The sequence below is a fragment of the Nomascus leucogenys genome, chromosome 22a (genome assembly GCF_006542625.1).
Source record: "Nomascus leucogenys isolate Asia chromosome 22a, Asia_NLE_v1, whole genome shotgun sequence".
NCBI lineage: Eukaryota > Metazoa > Chordata > Mammalia > Primates > Hylobatidae > Nomascus > Nomascus leucogenys.
The window spans coordinates 70,406,783-70,432,641 of NC_044402.1; the positions used below are offsets into that span (position 1 = coordinate 70,406,783).

Genomic DNA, 25,859 nt, shown 5'->3' on the forward strand with positions numbered 1-25,859 from the left:
AGCCCACAAAAATTAAAACTGATAATGGTCCGGCTTATGCCAGCTCACAATTTCAACAATTTTGTCACACATGGAACATCCAACATTCCATAGGCATCCCGTATAACCCCAAATACAGACCATAGAATGTACCCACTCCACCCTTAAAAATATGCTCAGAAAACAAAATAGGAGGAATATGAGTAAGGGCCCTGAAATACTATTGGCACAAGCCTTATTTACCCTTAATTTTTAAAATTTAAATGATAAATTTCATTCAGCTGTAGAAAAGCACTTTGCTAAAACCTCTCAAGACATAAAACCTGCAGTTTTATGGAAAGATGTAAACAGTAATGTATGGCATGGTCCAAGTGAATTGTTAACGTAGGGAAGAGGATATGCTTGCGTTCACATCCCCTCAGGTCCTCTTTGGATTCCAGCATAATGCATCAAACCATACCATGGCATGGCTAGGACCCAATCTGTTACCAGAAATGAAGAAAATGACCGTACAGGACCCACAGCCCCAGATGATGTGGCTTCCTTGGATAACTAAAGCCTCAGACATTACCTGGGGGATGCTGAAGAAGACAACTTAGGAGGCTGAATGAATCCTGCTCCGGACACAGACACCATTCACTCCAGATCATTTGTTTCTTGCTATGTTTTCTGTTGTACATTGCAACTCATGTAGGGTATTGATCCTTTTTATGCTCTTGCTTTGTCTGCAACCTGTACCTGCTACACTCTGTTGGACCCATATCTTAGATCTGCCTTTCTTCACCCTGTCACCTGGGCAGACACCCCCTTTCCACCCTCTAATAACGTAACTGCTTGGCTGGGAGGGACAGATTTACCCCCAGTGGGGTCCCTCATTAATGGCACACATTGGACTAAGGTGCCTGGTAACACTACATATCACTCCACTATCCTGCCACTGTGTATAGTTATAAAAGTTCTAACCCTTACCCTTACTGCGTACCTGCCCCAAATACAATTATGGCTACATCATGGCAAAGGAAATGCCTTAACATTCTTAGCTGCAGGTAGCCTCAGAACGGGCAACACAATCAATGCCTCCCAAACATTCCTCCCAGTGCTAAAGAACAAAGCCGGGAAAGTAATGCATTCCACTTTAGCTGGGAGGTCTGTCATGGGGGACAAGCCCGTAGCTTCTAGTTAGGCAATTACAACATCTTAGACTGGAGCCCCCACAGCCATTTGCAGGGCGATCATACTGATGTCTGCGTCTATCGTGGCATCAATGACAGTTTCGACGCCACTTCCCGTTCCCCTATAATTTGGGCTGATAGGAAGATGTGACATCCAAGACCCCAAGTAGAGTCCATACCACCTCAAGACACTTTATGGCACCTGGGACATCTTAGCACCCCCTTAACACCTGGCATGGGACATATCATAATTCCAGTCACAATTATACTATGATGTTTTTTCATAAATCACACTGATCAGTGCCTGATTTGCACTACCCATGCATATGTTTTCCTTTATGGGAACCAATATTTCTATTACACTCCAAAACTCCACATTTGTGACCCGAGTGCAGGGACAGGCTTGGTTTGCCTCTTGTACCTCTAATTATAATATATCTAATTTAAACATTACCAGTGTCATGGTATTGAGGAGACAATCTGAGGCTTTTCTACCAGTCAATTTAATACTTGATTGGCAAAGTTCCTCTACCCTTGCCACCTTAGAACGTGCCCTGTCCCGGTTCAGACACAAAAGATTCATAGTTACACTTAGAGCCTTTATAGTCTCAGCCGTAGTCATCCTAGCAACTGCTAGCATGGCTGTAGCATCTATTACTGAATCAGTACAAACAGCTACTTTTACAGATAATTTGGCAGAAATGTGTCTAATGAACTTCTCTTACAGCAGGGTATAGATCAAAAGATTCTTGCATGTCTGCAAGCCCTCGAGGCTGCCTTGGAAGATGTGGGGGAGTGACAAGATGCACTGGTATTCCGACAGCAATTAAACTTTGACTGGGAGCATAAGGATATCTGTGTCACTTCTCTACCTTGGAATCAATCAATACATAGTTGGGATGAGGTGAAACCACCTCTGGGGAACTTTTCATGACAACTTAACAGCAGACATAAACAACTTAAAACTAAAATTCTAGAATCCTTAAATGCCATAGATCTACATGCCCAACAAACAGCCATATGGAAGGGTGTGCGAGATCATCTCTCCTGGATAGACCCCCGTTCCTGGGGGCCACTCCTTCATTGGAAAAGAACCTTGCTAATTATACTCATGTTTGCTTATGTTATTTACTAATTCTAGGATGCAAAGCCGGAGTATGAGCAATGACCGCCATGCCTGATAAACCTGTTCCTGCACAAATCTGTACTCTTCAATCAACAAAACCTGATGCAAAAAAAAAAAAAAAAAAAAAAAACAAAAAAAAACAGAAAAAGGGGGACATGCAGGAGATCCGTCAGGGTGGTGGGAAAAATTGTAGAAAGATGTGAACCTTCTTGAAAGGCTGGGAGGTTTTATAAAAGCTTTGGAAAAGGATTTGGCTGAAGGCAGCCAGATTCTCTAATCCGGTGCCTGAAAGCTTAGGTTAGATAACAAGGGGATGTAAAGAAACTGCTCTAGATAAGTTAGTTTACTTAGGCCTCAGAACCTGGCCTTTAATCATCTGCACACAGGACTGCTCTCTCTGGGTTGGGGGTTGGGGGGGCGGGGGGATGACCCACAAGTGTGTTGACTCAGGCCTTTGTCATTGAATCTGTACTGAATAAATGCCTGCAGCACCAGTGGGTCAGGGTCGCGGCTGCTGACTCTTTACAGCACCCTCCTCAGGGTCTGTAAATGGCCAGGTCCCCTAGCCCACTCTTTCACTGGATATCTGTGTCTGAGTGTATTCTTTCATCCATCGTTCAGCCAGGGTCTGCAGGTAGGCCTGGCACTTGGCAAAGTACTTTATCTAGTCTATCACCATATGTCACCTTTATTAATTAACTTATCAATGTCCTTTATGGCATTTCCCCATCTCCAGTACAGGATTCAGTCTAGGGTCAGGTATGGCATTTTGTTGTCATTTCTCTTTATCCTCCTTTAATCTGGCTTTCACGATGTTGATTCCCCCATCTGACCCCACTCCACCATCACCCACCACCAATACCCTTTTTTGTTCCTCACAAATTTGTGTCATCTTTGTGCAGGGCAAGGCTAATCTTCTCTGTGTCATTTCAATTTTCACATATCTGCTGCCAAAGCAAGCACCATGCACCATTTTTTGTTTGAATAGCATGTTCCTCATTGTGTGTTTGTCTCATGTTTCCTCATGGTCGGATTATATAATTTCAACCTGAATACTGTCCTATCCAGGGTGTCACATCAAGAGCCACACAATGTCATCTGTACTGCACAAATGAGGTGAATTTTGATCACCTGGTCAAAAAGTGTTACATGGTTTCTCCTTGGTCTCGTTACCATTTTGGTTTTTTTCTCCCTCACAACTAATGAGAAACTAATAATATGTGGGGATCACTTTAAGATTATGCAGATACCCTAACGATGACGACTGTGAGCGTACCTTTCCCATGCCAAGCATTGTGCATTCCAGATGCGGCCTCTTCCCATCCTGGGAGGGCTCCTTCATTTCTCACGACCACAAGCCCATCTTCTCTTGGCTCGAAGCCCTCTCTTGGACGCACTGTATCAGGAGCAGGATCAGATCTGAGGTTGCTAATGCTGTGATTAGGAAGCTGCAGATGGAACTGGAGCAGAGAAAAAGAGAAAACACATGTTAATGAGGGGGTCCCATATCAAGAGGAGGAAACTGTCTTCAGAATCCTGGCTCAGCTCCAGGAAAGGGAGAAACAGACTCGAAGGACTGGGAGGTCGGGGACTTAGAGTCACTGAGTCATACTAGTGAGACTTGGTCTTGTTCTGTGAAACTGAGCCCCTGGCTTCCCACACTCTGTGGTGCCAGCAACCTGGGCACTTTTCTCTGCAGGGTTGTCAGTGGGCAGTGGTAACCCAGAACATCTGAGGAACGATACCCTTTAGAGCAAAGCCAGCAGCTGCCAAGGCTTTTAAAAAGACCAAAAAATCCAACAGCCTCATGACAAAGAAAAACAGGCTCTGAATTTAATTGCTTCAGAGCCCCAGAAGAGCCATTTGAACTGCTGTCCAGACCCCAAACTGCGCACAGCCATTCCAGGACAAAGCAAATGCCAAGGGGCCTGACAGAACTGAGCTGTGCTGGAAGCACACAACTGTGCAACCATTCACCGAGAAATTCTACCCAGGACCCAGGCAGCCAGGTTTTCACCCAGCTCTTCTGCAAAGGATAGCAAAGAATCAAATAAAGGAGTCTTCATTGTTAAATTCTATTGTATGAACCGCAAATAGGCTTAAAAGATGTCTCTTTGATAGGCAGGTCCCTGAAGAAGAGCTACCAAGGAGCATGATGAGGGGTTTCTGCCAATTTGGGAAGGTGTCCTAGAAGGCAATAATTCTGTCCATCTGTCCATCCATCCATCCACCCATCCACCTATCCGTCTGTCCATCCATCCATCCACCCACCTACCCATCCATCTGTCCATCCGTCCGTCCATCCATCCATCCATTTGTTGATTCATTCAACCAATGAATATTTCTTTAGTAGCTACTATGTGCCTAGAGACCCAGGACACTGAGCTGGAGATGAAGAGGGAAGACAATGCCCCGATAATAAAAGAGAAAACTTCTGTCCTCGTAGGGTGAATAGGAAAAATCTTTACTTTTCCTGTCATTGAGGAAATGTATAGCCCTTAAGATCTTTGTAAATATAGAATCTAGACTCTTGTGAAAGAAAAAAACCTTTCTTTCCTTTCACTCTAGGAAAAGAAAAATAAAGAAACATGAGCTGACATTCATTAGAATCCACTGGAAGGTGGAATTTCACTTTGACATTGAGCTTTAGAACCAGCACACCACAGACCCCAGAGTAATTCAACACTTTTCTATGCCCTCTGTCTTGAGCTTGTAAAAATAGGTCAGGTAAGTGTGAGATGCCCAGAGGCTGTAAAAGGCTGGAAAGAAGCTCACAGGCCAGCCTACGTGGGGATGTGAGTGTGTGTTCCAGGACAAGAGCACCTGTCCCCCCAGAGGGCCCCTCACAGCCTGAGGAGGACCATTTGCCTGAGCAATGTCCCAGTGCAAGGAATGGTTGGGTGCCTCTGCAGTCTTATGCCAGGAGACTTTGGGGGAACAGAAGCAGCAGGGCTCTTCCTGAGCCAATGTACAGGCTCCTGAGGACAGTTGAGATTTCTGCTGTATAAGGAATTAAATGGTTGGCATCTCACTCACCCATTGAAAATGCGCCCCAGGATGATACTGAAATGTTGGGCTGGGGGTCTCTCCTGGTACAGAAAAATCCAGTGACTGGATGGTGTGCTGCAGGGAGAGGCAGCAGAGGAAGAAGCCCTGCCTGGAAGCCATTTCTGCAGGATGGAAGTGTGGTGTCTAGTAGCCCAAGGTCTCCTGGAGGGCAGGGACCCCACTCATAGCCAAACTTATGGAACAGAGTTCCCTCAGGGATGGGGAAGACCTCATTCTTTTAGTAATTCTCTATAAGGAATAAGCAAATTGTGAGGGTGCCTTCTTCTGCCCCTCCTTCCCCCTCCTCCCCTGGCTCTTCTGCGTCTTGCCACAGTCATTGGCAAGTCTTTCCCTGAGGTATTTCAAGAGTTGCTAATCCAAGTGACTGGTTCCATTTCCAACCCAGCTGATACCCATGACGTTTTGGAGCAACTAAAGCATACCTGAAGCCTAGTCCCCTTGTGAGGTTCCTACTGCCCACCAGTGTAGGACATGGCCAGGAATGACAAAACAAGCCAGTAAATCACCAAAGAGGCCAAAATCGATGTCACAAAATGTTTCACTTGTTTTATTTATTTATACCCAACCTATTTTCAGAAAAAGCCTCAGAGTAACTTTATTCACATGTAAAATCTCCATTTGGAACCCATTTACACTAACTTTACACATAATTCTAATAAGTTTTCTAAGCTCTTAAATATAAAAAGCAGCAAATAATTAAATGTGGGAGAAGCTACTACAGACAGATAAACTGATAACAGCAGGAAATGACAAGTGCCAACAAGAGGGGAGGCAGAAAAACTGAAATAGTCCCCAGAACTCAAAACCAACAGCCTGGGCCCATTTAGTGTGGGGTTAAATAACCCTTAGACTCTTACACCTAATCTAGACTGGGCCACTTACTGATATTTTCATTGATGACCTCAAGTCTCTAAGAGGAGGTAAAATTATGTTCACTTTAAGGAAGTTGAAATGTATTTGTTTAGAAAGATTTTTGCTCAAATCACTAACATTTTTAAGTTTTGTGTATACATGATTGATTTTTCAAGTACTTGGAGACTTATTCTAGAATGACTCACAGCATGAAGTTCAAACAAGCCTGGGTAGCAGGGTTTCAGTGCGAACACAGGTGTGTTTGGGGTTTTAATCAGTTAACTCTTGGTACAAATTATACTTCTTATCTTGAAAGGTGTAATTTGGGGCTCAACATAGACCTTCCTTGCTATTAATGCAAATAGCATTAATATGATTCACACAGCAATGAATCAGAACCACAAGAACCAAATGTTTCACCTGGAATCTATATGGGCTTATAAACAAGTGACCAAATGGATTTGGTGCCTCCCCAAATTAAAAAGAGAATTTGGAAATATAACTCAAGGTGTTTTGTCGAAATTCCAAGGCTGTCAAAATTATTATTTTTGATTTGGTTGGTTACATCCTAAACCCCTGGAACTGGGTGGCTGTAGGGTACAGCAGCCACTAGTCTTTGGCTGCTAAGAATCTCCCTTGTTACTTGGAAGAAATCCTGGTGGAAAGATGGGCTGTACTGCTCCCTACAGAAGCCAGAGGGGCCCCTAGCCTGGAAAGAATGCAGCCATGTGACCCAAGATTGGCCTTGGCCTTTGAATCCACAGGAAGTAGTAGTTGTTCATGACATCTATACTATTTTAATAAGATAGACTGGGAGTGTCAGAGTAGGGGGAAATGACTGCCCTTGGGAAAAAAAAAGGATCTTGCAGGATAGACTTTGATGTGTGTGTGTGGCATGTGTGTAGTATGCGGTGTGTGTGTATGTGTGCATGCATGCACGTGCTTGTGTTTGCTTGACAGAAGGATTTCTAGTGTCATACCTTGGGTTATGGGTGGTGAGACAAAGCAAATAGAGACAGTAGGACCAGAAGAGACTCTGTATCTGCCCTAATATTGATATACTATGGTAAGACAAGGGCTGGGTCCAGTGACACAAAAGGCAAACATATTTAACAATAACAACAATTAAGATATCTTATATTTTTAACACTTCATAAGTCCCAAGTCCCGTGCTAAGGAATTAGCATGAATTATCTCAATACTCATTAACACATGTGATATAGGCTGTTTATATCCCCATTTCACAGCATCAGTCATGACTGTTTTACTGCCTAATTCAGGGGTCATTTTTAAGTCCTCATTCTGATGTTTAACCTCTCCTTTGGATGTTTGCCTACTTTGTTTTCCAGGACACCATATTCTTCTTGTTCCTGCTTTCTGGTCATTGCTCTATTTTCTTTGTGGTCTACACTCTGCTCTCATCATGTATGTGGGGTTCCACCCTAAGCCTTCACACTGTCTGTAAATGATCCCATAATTTATAGTACCACCTATACATTAATGATGCTCAAGAATAGTAAATGTCAGCTACTATTCTTGAATGGTTTCTATGTTCCAGGTTTTTTTCTAAGTAGTTTAGATGTAATAGTTCACTTGATGTTCAACACCATGAGGTAATTCCTAGTATCATTCTGATTTTATAGATGAAGAAACTGAGGTACTGAGGCTGCTCATGGTCACAAGCTACTAAGTGGTGGAGACAGAATTCTAACCAGGTGGTTCAGCTCAAGAGCTTGAGTAAAGGACCCAAGGTTGAGGGCCCTCTTTAAGAAAAAGAACACAAAGTTACAAATGAAAATTAAGTAGAAACGTGAGTATTAAGAATAAGAATAGAAATCATAACAAATTATACATTTGAAATCGCTAATAGAGGTTTCCACTTTTGGTTAAGATGGAATAACAGACCACATTTACATCTTACCCGAAACAGCCAAAAACGACATCCAAAAAAGTGGAAAGAATATATAACCCAGTGATTTTTCAAGACAGTGGTTATCAAGTTACAAAGGACAGTGATCACAAAGAAATAAGAAACAAATAAAATAAAAATTATAATTACCCTTACTTTATTGAGCATTTCCAGGCTGTAGAGCAAAGAAGAAAATTCCAAATGGAACCTGGTGTACTCCCTGAATTGAACAGGCTGAACTGAGAGTCTGTGAAGTCCAAAGCAGCTAGAGTTCATAGATGGACTGCTGGGGAGGAAAGAGCTCCACAGAGAAGGAATTCCAGAGATCTGCAGAGGGCTGCCCTTGTGTATTGGCAGAGTACTAAATCAGTGCATGTGTACGAGAAAACTACACAGGGCCAAAGAAAGAATCACCCAAAAGGATATCTAGTGTTTGTACAGGGCAAGAATAGTATTTCTTTCTACCAGCCATATTGGAAAGCATCAGAATTCTCAAAGCATTAGGTAGAATACTCAGAAATGTATAGTCTCTGTGGTGGGAAGTAGTTAGCTCTAGAAAAAACCATGGTCTTCCCTCACGTTAAAAAAAAATCTTGGAAGATGGCTGAGTAGGAATAGCTCTGGTCTGCAGCTCCCAGCGAGACTGATGCAGAAGGCGAGTGATTTCTGCATTTCCAATTGAGGTACCTGATTCATCTCACTGGGACTGGTTGGACAGTGAGTGCAGCCCATGGAGGGTGAGCTGAAGCAGGGTGGGGCATCGCCTCACCCAGGAAACACAAAGGGTCAGGGAATTCTCTCCCCAACCCAAAGGAAGCTGTGAGAGACTGTGCATGAGGAACAGTGCAGTCTGGCCCAGATACTGTGCTTTTCCCAGTCTTCGCAACCCACAGACCAGGAGATTCCCTCTGGTGCCTATGCCACCAGTGCCCTGGGTTTCAAGCACAAAACTGGGTGGCCGTTTGGGTAGACACCAAGCTAGCTGCAGGAGATTTTTTTTGTTTTCCCATACCCACTGGTGCCTGGAATGCCAGCAAGACAGAACCATTCACTCCCCTGGAAACGGAGCTGAAGCCAGGGAGCCAAGTGGTCTGGCTCGGCGAGTCCCACCCCCACGGAGCCCAGCAAGCTAAGATCCACTAGCTTGAAATTCTCGCTGCCAGCAAAGCAGTCTGAGGTTGATCTGGGATGCTTGAGCTTGGTGGTGGGGAGGGGCATCTGCCATTGCTGAGACCTGAGTAGGCAGTTTTACCCTCACAGTGTAAACAAAGCCACCAGGAAGTTCGAACTGGGCAGAGCCCACCACAGCTCAGCAAGGCTGCTGTGGCCAGACTGCCTCTCTAGATTCCTCCTCTCTGGGCAGGCTATCTCTGAAAAAAAGGCAGCAGCGCCAGTCAGGAACTTAGAGATATAACCCCCATCTCCCTGAGACAGAGCACCTGGGGAAATGGGCGGCTGTGGGTACAGCTTCAACAGATTTAAATGTTCCTACCTGATGGCCCTGAAGAGATCAGTGGATCTCCCAGCACAGTGTTCGAGCTCTAATAAGGGTCAGACTGTCTCCTCAAGTGGGTCCCTGACCCCCATGTATCCTGATGGGGAGACACCTCCCAGTAGGGGCTGACAAACACCTCATACAGGAGAGCTCTTGTTGGCATCTGGCGGCTGCCCCTCTGGGACAAAGCTTCCAGAGGAAGGAATAGGCAGCAATCTTTGCTGTTCTTCAGCCTATGCTGGTGATACCCAGGCAAATAGGGTCTGGAGTGGACCTCCAACAAACTCCAGCAGACCTGCAGCAGAGGGACCTAACTGTCAGAAGGTAAACTAACAAACAGAAAGGTCTAGCATCAACATCAACAAAAAGGACATCCACTCAGAGACCCCATCCAAAGGTCACCAAGTTCAAAGACCAAAGGTAGGTAAATCCACAAAGATGGGGAGAAACCAGCAGAAAAAGGCTGAAAATTCCAAAAACCAGAATGCCTCTTCTCCTCCAAAGCATCACAACTCCTCGCCAGCAAGGAAACAAAACTGGATGGAGAATGAGTTTGATGAATTGACAGAAGTAGGCTTCAGAAGGTGGTAATAACAAACTCCTCCGAGCTAAAGGAGCACATTCTAACCCAATGCAAGGAAGCTAAGAGCCTTCAAAAAAGATTAGATGAATTGCTAACTAGAATAACCAGTTTAGAGAAGAACGTAAATGACCTGATGGAGCTTGAAAAACACAGCAGAAGAACTTCGTGAAGCATACACAAGTATCAATAGCTGAATCAGTCAAGCAGAAGGAAGGATATCGGAGATTGAAGATCAACTTAACAAAATAAAGTGAGAAGACAAGATTAGAGGAAAATAGAATGAAAAGGAACAAATAAAACCTCCAAAAAATATGAGACTCTGTGAAAAGACCAAATCTATGTTTGATTGGTGTACCTGAAAGTGATGGGGAGAATGGAACCAAGTTGGAAAACAGTCTTCAGGATATTATCCAGGAGAACTTCCCCAACCTAGCAAGACAGGCCAACATTCAAATTCAGGAAATACAGAGACCACCACAAAGATACTCCTCGAGAAGAGCAACCCCAAGACACATAATCGTCAGATTCACCAAGGTTGAAATGAAGAAAATATTAAGGGCAGCCAGAGAGAAAGGTTGGGTTACCCACAAAGGCAAGCCCATCAGACTAACAGCAGATCTCTCTGCAGAAACCCTACAAGCCAGAAGAGAGTGGGGGTCAATATTCAACATTCTTAAAGAAAAGAATTTTCAACCCAGAATGTCATATCCAGCCAAACTAATCTTCATAAGTGAAGGAGAAATAGAATCCTTTACAGACAAGCAAATGCTGAGAGATTTTGTCACCACTAGGCCTGCCTTACAAAAACTCCTGAAGGAAGCACTAAACATGGAAAGGAACAACTGGTACCAACCACTGCAAAAACATGCCAAATTGTAAAGACCATCAACACTATGAGGAAACTGCATCAACTAATGGGCAAAATAACCAGCTAGCATCATAATGACAGGGTCAACTTCACACATAACAGTATTAACCTTAAATGTAAATGGGCTAAATGCCCCAATTAAAAGACAAAGACTGGCAAATCAGATAAAGAGTGAAGACCCATTGGTGTGCTGTATTCAGGAGACCCATCTCACGTGCAAAGATACACATAGGCTCAAAATAAAGGGATGGAGGAAAATTTACCAAGCAAATGGAAAGCAAAAAAATAAAAAATAAAATAAAAAAAACGCAGGGGTTGCAATCCTAGTTTCTGATAAAACAGACTTTAAACCAACAAAGATCAAAAGAGACAAAGAAGGCCATTACACAATGGTAAAGGGATCAATTCAACAAGAAGAGCTAACTGTCAAATATATATATGCACCCAATACAGGAGCACCCAGATTCATAAAGCAAGTTCTTAGAGACCTACAAAGAGACTTAGACTCCCACACAATAATAGTGGGAGACTTTAACACCCCACTGTCAATATTAGACAGATCAACAAGACAGAAAATTAACAAGAATATTCAGGACTTGAACTCAGTTCTGGACCAAGTGGACCTAATAGACATGTAAAGAACTCTCCACCCCAAATCAACAGAATATACATTCTTCCCAGCACCTTATCACACTTATTCTAAAATTGACCACATAATTGGAAGCAAACCACTCCTCAGCAAATGCAAAAAATGGAAATCATAACAGTCTCTCAGACCACAGTGCACTCAAACTAGAACTCAGGATTAAGAAACTCACTCAAAACCACACAACTACATGGAAACTGAACAACCTGCTCCCGAATGACTACTGGGTAAATAACGAAATGAAGGCAGAAATGAAGATGTTCTTTGAAGCCAATGAGAACAAAGACACAATGTACCAGAATCCCTGGGACACATTTAAAGCAGTGGTTAGAGGGAAATCTATACCACTAAATGCCCACAAGAGAAAGCAGGAAAGATCTACAATTGACACCCTAATATCAAAATTAAAAAAGCTAGAGAAGCAAGAGCAAACAAATTCAAAAGCTAGCAGAGGACAAGAAATAACTAAGATCAGAGCAGAACTAAAGGAGATACAGACATGAAAAACCTTCAGAAAAAATAAATCAATCCAGGAGCTGGCTTTTTGAAAAGATCAACAAAATAGATAGACCACTAGCCAGACTAAGAAAGAAGAAAAGAGAGAACAGTGAAATAGACATGATAAAAAATGATAAAGGGGATATCACCACTGATCCCACAGAAAAACAAACTACCATCAGAGAATACTACAAATACCTCTATGCAAATAAACTAGAAAATCTAGAAGAAATGGATAAATTCCTGGACACATACACCCACCCAAGTCTAAACCAGGAAGAAGTCAAATCCTTGAATAGATCAATAACAAGTTCTGAAATTGAGGCAGTAATTAATAGCCTACCAACCAAAAAAAGTCCAGGACCAGACAGATTCACAGCTGAGTTCTACCAGAGGTACAGAGGAAATGGTATCATTCCTTCTGAAACTATTCCAAACAATAGAAAAAGAGGGAATCCTCCCTAACTCATTTTATGAGCCCAGCATCATCCTGATACCAAAACCTGGCAGAGACACAATCAAAAAAGAAAATTTCAGGCCAATATTCCTGAGGAACACTGATGCGAAAATCCTCAAAATACTGGCAAACAGAATCCAGCAGCACATCAAAAAGCTTATCCACCACAATCAAGTCAGCTTCATCCCTGGGATGCAAGGCTGGTTCAACATTTGCAAATCAAGAAACATAATCCATCACATAAACAGAACCAATGATAAAAACCACATGATTATCTCAATAGATGCAGAAAAGGCCTTTGACAAAATTCAACAGCCCTTCATGCTAAAAACTCTCAATAAACTAGGTATTGATGGAACATATCTCAAAATAATAAGAACTATTTATGAAAAACCCACAGCCAATATCATACTGAATGGGCAAAAACTGGAAGCATTCCCTTTGAAAACTCATTCAAGAAAAGGATGCCCTCTCTCACCACTTCTATTCAACATAGTATTGGAAATTCTGGCTAGGGCAATCAGGCAAGAGAAAGAAATAAAGGTTACTCAATTAGGAAAAGAGGAAGTCAAATTGTCTCTGCAGATGACATGATCGTATATTTAGAAAGCCCCACTGTCTCAGCCCAAATTCTCCTTAAGCTGATAAGCAACTTAAGCAAAGTCTCAGGATACAAAATCAATGTGCAAAAATCACAAGCATTCCTATACACCAATAACGGACAAACAGAGAGCCAAATCATGGGTGAACTCCCATTCGCGATTGCTACAAAGAGAATAAAATACCTAGGAATACGACTTACCTGGGATGTGAAGGACCTCTTCAAGGAGAACTACAAACCACTACTCAAGGAAATAAGAGAGGACACAAATAAATGGAAGAACATTCCATGCTCATGGATAGGAAGAATATCATGAAAATGGCCATACTGCCCAAAGTAATTTATAGTTTCAATGGTATCTCCATCAAGCTACTATTGACTTTCTTCACAGAATCGAAAAAAACTACTTTAAACTTCATATGGAACCAAAAAAAGGGCCTGTATACCTAAGACAATCCTAAGCAAAAAGAACAAAGCTGGAGGCATCATGCTACCTGACTTCAAACTATACTACAAGGCTACAGTAACCAAAACAGCATGGTACTGGTACCAAAACAGGTATATAGACCAATGGAACAGAACAGAGGCCTTAGAAATAACACCACACATCTACAACCACCTGATCTTTTACAAATCCGACAAAAACAAGAAATGGGGAAAGGATTCCCTATTTAATAAATGGTGTAGGGAAAACTGGCTAGCCATATTAGAAAGCTGAAACTGGACCCCTTCCTTACACCTTATACAAAAATTAACTCAAGATGGATTAAAGACTTAAACATAAGACCTAAAACCATAAAAATCCTAGAAGAAATCCTAGGCAATACCATTCAGGACATAGGCATGGGCAAAGACTTCATGTCTAAAACACCAGAAGCAATGACAACAAAAGCCAAAATTGACAAATGCAATCTAATTAAACTAGAAAGCTTCTGCATAGCAAAAGAAACTATCATCAGAGTGAATAGGCAACCTACAGAATGGGAGAAAATTTTTGCAATCTACGTATCTGACAAAGGGCTAATATCCAGAATCTACAAATAATTAAACAAATTTACAAGAAAAAAACAAATGGCCCCATTAAAAAGTGGGCAAAGGATATGAATAGACACTTCTCAAAAGAAGACATTTATGTGGCCAAAAAGCATATGAAAAAAAGCTCATCATCACTCGTCATTAGAGAAATGCAAATTAAGCCACAATGAGATACCATCTCACACCAGTTAGAATGGCAATCACTAAAAAGTCAGGAAACAATAGATGCTGGAGAGGATGTGGAGAAATAGAAACACTTTTACACTGTTGGTGGGAGTGTAAATTAGTTCAACCATTGTGGAAGACAATATGACAATTCCTCAAGGATCTAGACTAGAAATACAATTTGAGCCAGCAATCCCATTACTGGGTATATATCCAAAGGATTATAAATCATTCCACTATAAAGACACATGCACACATGTTTATTGCAGCACTATTCACAATAGCAAAGAGTTGGAACCAACCCAAATGTCCATCAATGATAGACTGGATAAAGAAAATGTGGCACATATACACCATGGAATACTATGCAGCCATAAAAAAGGATGAATTTATGTCTTTTACAGGGACATGGATGAAGCTGGAAACCATCATTCTCAGTAAACTAACACAAGAACAGAAAACCAAACACTGCATGTTCTCACTCATAAGTGGGAGCTGAACAATGAGAACACATGGACACAGGGAGGGGAACATCACACACTGGGGCCTGTCAGGGGAGTGTAGGGGGAGAGGGGAGGGATAGCATTAGGAGAAATACCTAATGTAGGTGACGGGTTGATGGGTGCAGCAAACCACCATGGCATGTTTATACCTACATAACAAAACTGCATGTTCCGCACGTGCACCCCAGAGCTTAAAGTATAATTAAAAACACACACACACACACAACACACAAATCCAAACGAGAAAAAAAATCTTAAGAACTCAAAATGACTGGCATCCAATAAATTACCAGGTATACAAAGCAGAGGGAAAATATGACTTATAATAATGAGAAAACCAATTGAAATTGACCCAGAACTCATACAGATGTTAGAATTGATAGGTAAAGACATAAGAACAGTTTTTTTAATGACTACATTACATATGTTTATAACAGTAAATAGAGACATGAAAGATATTTTTAAAAATCAAATTGAATCTCTAGAGATGAAAACTCTCATTGCTTTTCTATAAAAGTCCATTAGAGGGAACTAATGGTAAATTAGACACCACAGAAGAAAAGCTGCATGGAGACTATACCACTGCACTTACCTAGAAACAGAGTCACCACACCCTTCCTAACCAACACACTAAGATTCAACTGTAGGTGAAAGTCTTTCTCTGTGAGAGCCACTCTAGATAGATTGGAAAAGGCAATTCCACCAGATGCACAGACTTCCATGCAGAGACATAAGAAACATGAAAAAACAAAGAATTATGACACTACAAAGGAACATAATAAATCTTTAGTAACAGACCCCAATAAAAAAAAATTGACAAATTGCTGGAAACGATTTTCAAAATGATGATCTTAAGAAAACTCAAATGGGATACAAGAAAATACAGACAGACAATTGGAAAGAATGAAATCATGAAAACAATTTATGTTATGAACAAGAAATTCAACAAAGAACTAGATAACATACAAAAGCCAAAACAGAAATTTTATAGCTGAAAAATTCAATAAATAAAATAAAACTTACAATCAAGAGGTTCAGCAGCAGACTTGATCAAGCAGAAGAAAGTGTCCCTGAACTTGAAGATAGATTGTTTGGAATTGCCCAGCTAGAGAAAAGAAAAACAAAAAATGAAATAAGAATAAAAATAGAGAACAAAGCCTATAAGACTTATGAGACAGCAAATTTAAAAGAATTTAAATTATATCCAGTATATTTTCTGACCACAATGGAATAAAATTAGAAATCAATAACAAGAGGAACTTTTGAAACTGTACAAATACATGGAAATTAAACAACATGTTTCTGAATGACCAAGGGGTAAATGAAGAAATTAAGAAGAAAATTTAAAAATTTCTTAAATGAAAATAGAAATACAACATAACCACCTATGGGATACAGCAAAAGTAGTATGAAGAGGGAAGCTTATAGTAATAAATGCCTACATCAAAAAAGTAGAATACTTTCAAATAAACAACCTAATGATGCATCTCAAGGAACTAGAAAAGCAAGAACAAACAAAACCCCAAATAAGTAGAAGGAAAGAAAGAATAAAGATCAGAGTACAAATTTTTAAAAATTGAAATGCTTTTACACTATTGATGGGAGGTAAATTAGTTCAACCATTGTGGAAGACAGTGTGGTGATTCCTCAAGGATCTAGAACTAGAAATACCATTTGACCCAGCAATCCCATTACCGGGTATATACACAAAGGATTATAAATCATTCTACTATAAAGACACATGCACATGTATGTTTATTACACCACTATTCACAATAGCAAAGACTTGGAACCAACCCAAATGTCCATCAATGATAGACTGGATTAAGAAGATGTGGTACATATACACCATGGAATAGTATGCAGCCATAAGAAAGGATGAGTTCATGTCCATTGTAGAGACGTGGATGAAGCTGGAAACTATCATTCTCAGAAAACTATCACCAGGACAGTAAACCAAACCACACGTGTTCTCACTCATAGGTGAGAATTCAACAATGAGAACACCTGGACACAGGGCAGGAAACATCACACACTGGGGCCTGTGGGGGCGGGGGGGTGGGCAGCAGAGGGAGGGATAGCATTAGAAGAAATACCTAATGTAAATGAGGAGTTGATGGATGCAGCAAACCACCATGGCACATGTATACCTTTGTAACAAACCTGTACATTGTGCACATGTACCCTAGAACTTAAAGTATAATTTAAAAAAATTGAGACAAAAATACAAAATATTAATAAAATGAAAAGTTGCTTTTTAAAAACATAAAAATAAACCATTAGCTAGACTAACCAAGAAAAAAGAGAAAAGATCCAAATAAATAAAAACAGAAACATATTTACAACTGATACCACAGAAATACAAAGGATCATTAGAAACCATTACAAACAACTATATGCCAGAAAATTGGAAAACCTAATAGAAATAGATGAATTCCAGGAAACATACAACCTACTAAGATTGAACCAAGATGAAATAGAAGGCCTAAACAGACCAATTACAAGAAACAAGGTTGAATTAGTAAAAAAAGGTCTTCAATCAAAGAAAAGCCCAGGACCTCATGGTTTCACTGCTGAATTCTATCAAACTTTTAAAGCAGAAGTAATACCAATTCTTCTTAAACTCTTCCAGAAAATTGAAGAGGAGGAAATTCTTTCAAACTCATTATATGAGGCTAACACTACGCCGATACAAAAACAGACAAGTACACAACAACAAAAAAAGAAAATCATAGGCCAATATCCCTAATGAACATAGATGCAAAATACTCAACAAAACACTAGCAAACGGAATCCAGCAGTACATTAACATGGTCATTCATCATGACCAAGTGGGATTTATCCCAGGGAGGTGAGGATGGTTCAACATTTGTGAATCAGTAAACATGATACATCACATCAACAGAATGAAGGACAAAGCCATATGATAATTTCCATAGATGCAGAAAATGCATTAAGTAACATTCAAGATCCTTTGATAATAAAAATTCCCAATAAACAGGTATAGAAGGAGTGTTTCTCAATACAATGAGTGTGAGAATTTCATGGGTTTATAGAAATGTCAAAACATCAAATTGTGCCCTCCAAATGCATGCAGTTTGTTCTATGTCAGTTATACCTCAACAAAGTATCAATGAAAAGTCATAAAAAGCTGACAGGGGGCAAGGCACGGTAGCTCACACCTGTAATCCCAGCTCTTCGGGAGGCCGAGGCGGGCGGATTTCCTGAGCTCAGGAGTTCGAGACCAGCCTGGGCAACATGGTGAAACTCCCATCTCTACTAAAATACAAAAAACTAGCTGGGCCTGGCAGCCTGTGCCTGTAGTCCCAGCTACTCAGGAGGCTGAGGCAGGAGAATTGCTTGAACCCAGGAGGCAGAGGTTGCAGTGAGCCGAGATCGTGCTACTGCACTCCAGCCTGGGTGACAGAGAGAGACTCTGTTTCAAAAAAAAAAAAAAAAAAAGGCTGACAGATGCTGCAAAAGTAAAACCATCCAGAAAAATAACATATCTTATTAGCCTTCTGACACATCTTTAAAGTACTTCTTCCCTAAAATCTTTACTGAATACTCTTTTCTTTATAAAAGTTTTGTAACATTATTTTCAACCAAGAGAACAGAAATAATGCAGCTTTTCTTTTTTCACTGTTGATCAAAGCTGGGTTTTATTTATATCTCAGGAAAATTTTATGCTCTTTAACTCCATTGGTGGCAATCATGCATTCTACTTTGGTATCATCAGATGTCATCAGGATAAGGCGAGTCAAATACACTAAATTATGATTTGCTGTGATGTAAAAGCGTATGTTTTCATCTACAGCAGCACTTGCTGTTTTTAATGCTGCTGTAGCATTGTGCCTTACCAACACAGGAATGCTAATATATTCTACTTTGTGTGATTCCAGTGGTATATGCTGCATTTTAAAGTACAATTTTTGAGGGCCTATAGGTGCCAGGTACTATTCTAAGTGCTTCAGGTATAGCAGTGAATGAGACTGGTAAAAAATCCTTGTCCTTACTGAGCATAGATTTTACTGACAGGAGAAAGAAAATTAATAAAAATCATGTATAGTATCTTATATTGTTGAATGTTATGGTGAGAAAAAAAGTAGGAAATGAGGATGGAAGTTGTATACAACGTGGTCTGGGGCAGCCTCACTGAGTGGTTGACTTTTGAGAAAAGATCTGAAGAATCCAAGGCAGTGGGCCACGGGAGTAACTAGCAGGACAGTGTTTCAGGTAGACAGACAGTGTGTGCGAAGGCCGAGGCTGGCCTGTGTGTGGAGTGTTGAGGAACAGAGTAGTTTCAGGGGTGTGAGAAACATGAGAGCAGAAGGAGGGGAAATCAGAAAGGGGAAGTGACAGATTCGGGAGGAGTGTAGTTTGGACTCAGGATGAGCTGGGACTCTGGAAGATTTTGAGCAGAGGGGTGATGTGATGTGATTTGTGTTTTAACGGCATCACTGCAGGGGGTTGAAGACTGACCCCTAAAAGATATGTCCAAATCTAGATATATCCATGTCTAAGACTAGATATATCCTAGTACCTGTGAATGTGACCTTATTTGGAAATACGGTCTTTGCAGATGTAATTAAGTTAGGGATCTCAAGATGAGATCATACTAGATTCAGGGTAAGCCCTAAACCCAGTGACTGGTGGGAGATAAGGAGTGAACACAGCTGCAGAGAAGAAGGTAACGGGAAAACAGGCCGATGCCTGAGTGATGCATCTAAGAACCAAAGACTCCAAGGCTCGCCAGCGCCCACCAGCAGCTAGGAGAGAGGTGTGCAACATCTAGACCTTCCCCCTACAGCCTCTAGAGGAAACCAACCCTACCAAAACCTTAATCACAGACTTCCGGCCTCCAGAACTGTAAAAGAATAAATTTTTGTTGTTTTAATCCATCAAGTTTATGGTAATTTGTTCCAGCAGTCCTCATTAATGAACGCAATCTCGTTGGCTTCTGGAGAACTGACTCTCAGGGAAGCCAAGGACACCCCTGAGGAGGCCACTGCAGTGATCCAGGTGAGGCCTGCTGTTTAGATCACAATGGTGGCAGCAGAGTAGGGAGAAGCAGTAAAATCCTGAAAATATGTTACAGATAGAACTCAGAGGATTTGTTCTCAGGTTGGAGGTGGGGCATGAGAGAAAAAGTTTTTAGAAAGGTGTGTGGAGCCTCAGTAGCCAAAGACGTGGGCAGTGCTGGTTCTTAAGTTTATGCTTCTCACCCAATGTTTCTGCAAACCAGTCTTCATTTTTCCCAGCCCCAGCTCCGTGTTCAGCAGAGCTAGAGGGAGATACAAGGCTGGGGAGAGAGAAGAGACGTGTTCCACTGTGTTGACTTCCTGTGCCTGTCAGCGACACTACCATAGGAGCTAGTTCCAAATTCTAGCTTTTCCTCACACTCCCAAAGTGGCCTCACTGGGCCCCTCCGAGGTACCAGCACCCACTGGCCCTCGCGCCCTCCTCAGTGGTCTAACTCTGTGGGTCCTTCCTGGAGACTGCAGGCTTTTCATGAGCCCAGCTCTTCTCTGTGTTTCCCCAGCCCTCCAGGCAGAGGCTGCTTCCTACAGTTACAACCTCTGTGCTGCCTCGGGGCCCCCTTTTCCCTTTCAGACCTCTAATACCTGTTTAACAATTATTTATATTAAACTCTGTGAGAATGGTGTGATTTCTAGTTCTCAAACAGACTCTGACTAATGCAGAAAGCATCAATGATTCCAAGAAAATCCTGAGCCACAGGAAGCACAGAGTTGCCATAAACAAGGCTGTGAACAGCAAGTTTGGGGCCTGGTTTTGGACCAGTTACATTTAGATGCCTGCTGGACATCATGAGGTGTCTGAGGGAGATCCTGAGTGGGCTGTCGGGTGTGTGAGTTTTGACTTCACAAGATAGGCCTTGGCTGGAGATGGCCATGTAGAGGCCACCAACGTGGGCATTCAGCGCCACAGGCCTCCAAGGCAGCCTGTAGACATTCTGGGTCTTACATTTCTTCTCAGTTCCAGTATCTTAGCACAGATGGCATAGAGAGAGGCTTCGCAAACATTTGTGGAGGAAAGGATACATGGGTGAGAGCCAGTGAATGGTATTAGTTGAGTTATCGTGCTTACAACAGTAAACTATTTTGAAAATAAGAAGAAAGTTTCCTAGGAATGGAACCCAGAGGACAGGGAGGAACACGGACGCCTCAGAACCGACTTGCACGGCAAGCTAGGTGCACGCACCAGGGTGGCCAGTCTCCAAAGCGGGCATTTTCCCCAACACCAAGTGTCCCCTTGGGATTTTTTGGAACCCACGGACTGGTTTTTCTCAGTCCAAAACTAACACTTGGAAAGACAGGCTCAGTTCCCAGCACATGAGCATGAACCTCCCCTTTCTGAGCTTCCTTAGGGGTAAAATGTGGCCTTTCCTGTTGAGTGTTTCTTTTATTCACCCCAGGCCTCACACTTACCTTCCGTTCCGCTTCAAGCTCTGGGGCATTATTAATTATTCATCTCTCCCAGTCCTTTTTCTTGGGAGCAGGATTTCCCCTGGTTTAGTCTCATCTTTGGTCAGGTGGAACAATGGCAGGTAAGGCCCTTCCTCCTCTGCCAGGAGCACAGTGAGTGAAAAATAATGCCTGGACCCTGGTACCTCAGGCGGCCCCATTAGGCTGGCGGCAGGGCCTCGGGTGTCAGGTGGCTGTCATGATTCTGCTTTTTTGCTTGTCGTTGCAGCAGCATTGGATGCGAGCAGCGAAGGTGCCGAAGAGGACAAAACAAGGTAAGAGGAAGAGTTTCCAAAGCCACTCATTCCCCCTTGGAGAATTACACCTGGCTGCTCTTTCTGTCCTGCATTAATTGGTATCATCCTGAAGAAGCAGGTTCCTTTTTAAGAACATTACAGCTGCGAGTCATGTGATCGTGATTATGTCAGCTGCGGCATCAGAAGAGTTAAAATTAGTAAGGTTTCAGTAAATTTGACTTAAACTATGATTGAAAACTGCTGCGTACTCCTCCGCCTGCACGTTCCGGTAAACTGCCTGCTGTGCCCCCGTGATGGGCCTCACCTGCTTTCCCCGTGAGGCGTCATGCAGCTCAAGGAGTGGGGCTGGTTCCCTTCCCCTTAGCTGTGTGACACCTTCCTCTCCCAGAGTAGCCCAGACCATAAGGGAGCCGCAATGCAGATGGAGCCACGGACGGAGCGTTGCTGAGCGGGTCATTTTGGAAGCAGGTGGGCTGCAGAATTGCTCAGACCCAGACCCCTAAGGGCTCTTGCTCAGGGCTTCGGTGAACTTACCTACCTGGTTTTTTCCCCCTATAGTCCAAAACTTTTACCATGCAATCAATCCCGTGACATTTTTGGAGGGAAAGCTTCAGAGTTCCAAGCACCAGGTAGGTAGGTGGGTGGTCTGATTCCCATTTCTGCCCACCACAGGCTGGGCAGGCCTCCCTCCTTTCCCGTCTCCAAGGCCGCCCCTCTGCGGGACAGAGGGAAGCTGATGGAAGGCCATGCCAGTGTTATCAGATGATAAGATGACAAGGTTTAGGATAGTGGAGAGAGGACAGATGCATGTAGCTTTCTTTACCCTCATTGTAACCACTGCTCTAAAACTGATTTATGCCGTTCTGCCGGCCCTGAAGCTGGCCAGGGAGTGCCTTTGCTGGCAGTCTGTCTTCAGATGGGAGGAGATAAGGGAGATCCGGAGAATGGGTCATCAGGAAGCATTTAGAGAAAATTGCTTGCCCTCCCAGTGCCTTACACAGTCCACTGACAGACACTGTTTGTCGTGGCTGAGAGTTATTTCATGATTTTTAAACAACTACAGAATGTGGTGTGTGATCCCAGATGCAATCATGAGCTCATTGTGTTCATCCTTGCTAATGCCTAGCAGAAAGGCTAGTTGTTGGAAGACTCTCACGAGGAGGCAAAAATGAGGTTAAGATGAGCACATTTTCTTCGGTGGCAATGGGCTTTGTGAGCGGTGGGAGTGGTGCTGGCTCCCATTGCTGCCGGGCATCACCTGGAGTGGTCACTGCTGTTTGCCAGGAGTGGCTGTTCCCAAGCAGAAGCCAATGAACCTAATGCTTTTGCTGTCCTCTTCCCCACTTCCCCAGATGATCTCCAGACAGATCTCTTGAGGGTTTCACTGGCTGCTTTGGGAGTAAATACTTGGTGTGGTCAAGTCCTCGGATGGAAACAGGAAGAATGCTTTCCAGGTGGTTATCAGCGCAGGCAGGGGACTCCTTGATAAGGATTGCCTAAGACTTTGCTCTCTCATTCAAACCAGAATGAGAACATAGCTATTGTCTACTTAACATCAAAACCCCCAGATATGAAGTCCAAAACAAATTCACTTACAGTTTTGCCTGGACAAGGCCATGCATTTAGGTATCTTGGCTCTGACACATGGCTTGGTTGTATTTTTTAATCAAAAATACACTTGGGCTAGTAGATTTGAATATCCTCAATCTGCTTCTCTATGGTGGTGACCTTGGGCTCAGCCAGAATCTTTTGCCAGGTTGTGAACAGGCATTTTTTTTTTTTTTTTTTTTTTTTTACCACAACAGAAGATGATGTGACAAGGTGATTGGATATTGAGGTATAAGCATAAAGTAATGCTAAATAAATAATTATTTAAAATTTTGAAAAAGAATGTTTTTAAACCACTAGTCAGGAAACAGCAGTGCATTTTTTATGAATCAGCCTCCTGTAATTTTCAATGGCCTTGGGCTTGTGGGCAGGAGGTAATTGCAGGGTTGGATTAGCTTATTGATGCAGTGTGCTTGGAAAGGACAGTAGGATAAAAGGTTTTTTAATTGGCGGGCCTGAGACCCTGCGACTGGCTGATCATCCTGGCGAGGAAGGAGACCTAAATTGATTTAAGGACCCTGCCAGCTTGCCATTGCCCTTCCTCCTCTCTCTCCCTGCTCTGCCTCTGTCTCTTTGCTTTAGTCACTCCTCTTTTTCTGTTTCTCTCCCTCTCTTTGTTCTCTCTTACACTTGTCTCCACTGATAAACTTTACAAAATAGTAGGTATAATTGGGTATAAACATACATTTAAAACATTCTGGAAAGAGTCTCCCCCACAACCCACCAACATTTTAACAAATATCTCTGAATGACAGGATTACACATGACTTTACTCTTTTCCTTCATATATGTCAATACTTTTTAATTTTTTCAGTGACTATATCTTTCATACTCAGACATTTTTAATCAAAATGAGAAGTAGGATGCTGAGTTATCTACATAGGATGAAGGTAGTAGTCAAATGTGAAAACAGTTTGTGCAAGCGTCTCCTCCCTTGACTAACATCAGCTGGGGACAGTGTGGGGACAGTGTCTTCTTTAGTGATGTCCTCAGGCCTGGGAGAACCACTTCAGAGTGGACTTTGATACATGTTTGTGGCATTAATAATTAGGGAAGGATATATGATGAAAAGAAAAAGCAATTTTGGAGGAGGCAACTGTTTGGTTTTCAAATGATTGCTATTGAAGATTCGGTCTACTTGAATAAAGCGAAAAGGATAGTGGTGTAGAACTAAAAGGCTTGACTGGACACAGGCAGGATTTAATAAAACTCTCATTTGTAACCCCAGTAATCTTTTACCAGAAAGAATATTACAGGAGTCGGGAAGTGGCTGTCTCCATGAAAAACAAATCTGGCAGATGTTTTTTAACCCAGAAAGTCAGTCCTCTGTGGGGATCCTAAATACTGGTCTTTGGTCACTTGCTAAAAATATATATAAAAGCAAGTGTGGGATGTGGGGGCAGCTCCACTTTCTCTGTTTAACAAACCTGTTTCTTTCAAGGAGAAATAGTAATGGATTTCTCTGGTGCCCAAACCTACTTGTGGAAGGAGGAGCCTGACCTTACTGTCTCCCCATTCTACATAATCTGGGTGTTCAGCCAACTGGCACAGATGGGCCAGGCACCAGGCTCAGCAACGTGCCCTGTACACAGCTTTCTACCTCCCTGAAAGCAACCATCTATAAATGTCTGGTGTGAAGACTACAAAAGTTGAACGAGTTAGTAAAATGCTAAGCTGCTTCCAACAGGACATTCATCCCAGCTATTGCTTTGATGGGTGAATTTAAAGCTCTGCCAAAGGAATCTTTGCAGGAAGTCCATCTCTAAAGCAGCACACTCCTGGACTTTAGTGATGGAGAATCCACACCCATATTTTTCCCCCAAAAATCACTTGTCTAGTTGCCATGTCTCCTCAGGACTATATTACATCACTCCGATGTTTCTAGAATATTTTGTGCTGAGTGACTTCCTTAGAAAAAAAAAAGCAAAGCAATTGGTAATAGCTAACAGAATTTGGATTGGTGATGACTAAGGACTCAAGGTGCAATTTCTGGTTATTGAGTAGTCACTTTATTTACTTGGCAGGATGACAGCAGTATTTTGAGAGAGTAATCTTTATTAATTTTGGTCCTAAAAAAAAACCCTGAATTTTTTTTAGAGGCCCCCAAAGTATATTTTTTAATGTCAAAATAATATGAAAAAAGACTGAAATTTCAATAAGGGAATTCCTCAAGCATATTTTATGTTCAGTATCAACTGAATTGTGTTTTCTCTTTTATGTGGGCAATCCATGGACTGTTGTAAGTCTATAAGCTGTCATGTCTAACATCTCATTAGCATTAGTGGAAGTATCATTGTGAATGGCCTTTCTCCTAAAGATAGATACCTTCCTGGTATGGATGGGTGACCCTGTATGTCCCTGCTACCAACCCCCTGTGCTTACTGTCTCCTTCGCTTCAGCCTCTTGAGTTCATTTGAAAAACTAGAGCCCCAGAATAGCGACAGATGACTCCAGGAATGCCCTGACCTTTGAAAACGTTTGTGGACACTCTGAGCCAGCCGTGAGCTGTGAAAAGACATCTACTCATCTTCCCTGCCTCCTACACGCCCTC

At 42.2% G+C, this 25,859-nt stretch overlaps 1 non-coding gene across 1 annotated transcript; it reads right to left on the minus strand.

The window, feature by feature from the left end:
• Window positions 1-3,134: 3,134 nt before the first annotated feature.
• On the minus strand, window positions 3,135-3,236 carry LOC115832559. The gene has a single exon (XR_004028090.1). It is a non-coding gene; the product is annotated as a U6 spliceosomal RNA (small nuclear RNA).
• Between the last annotated feature and the right edge of the window lie 22,623 nt (window positions 3,237-25,859).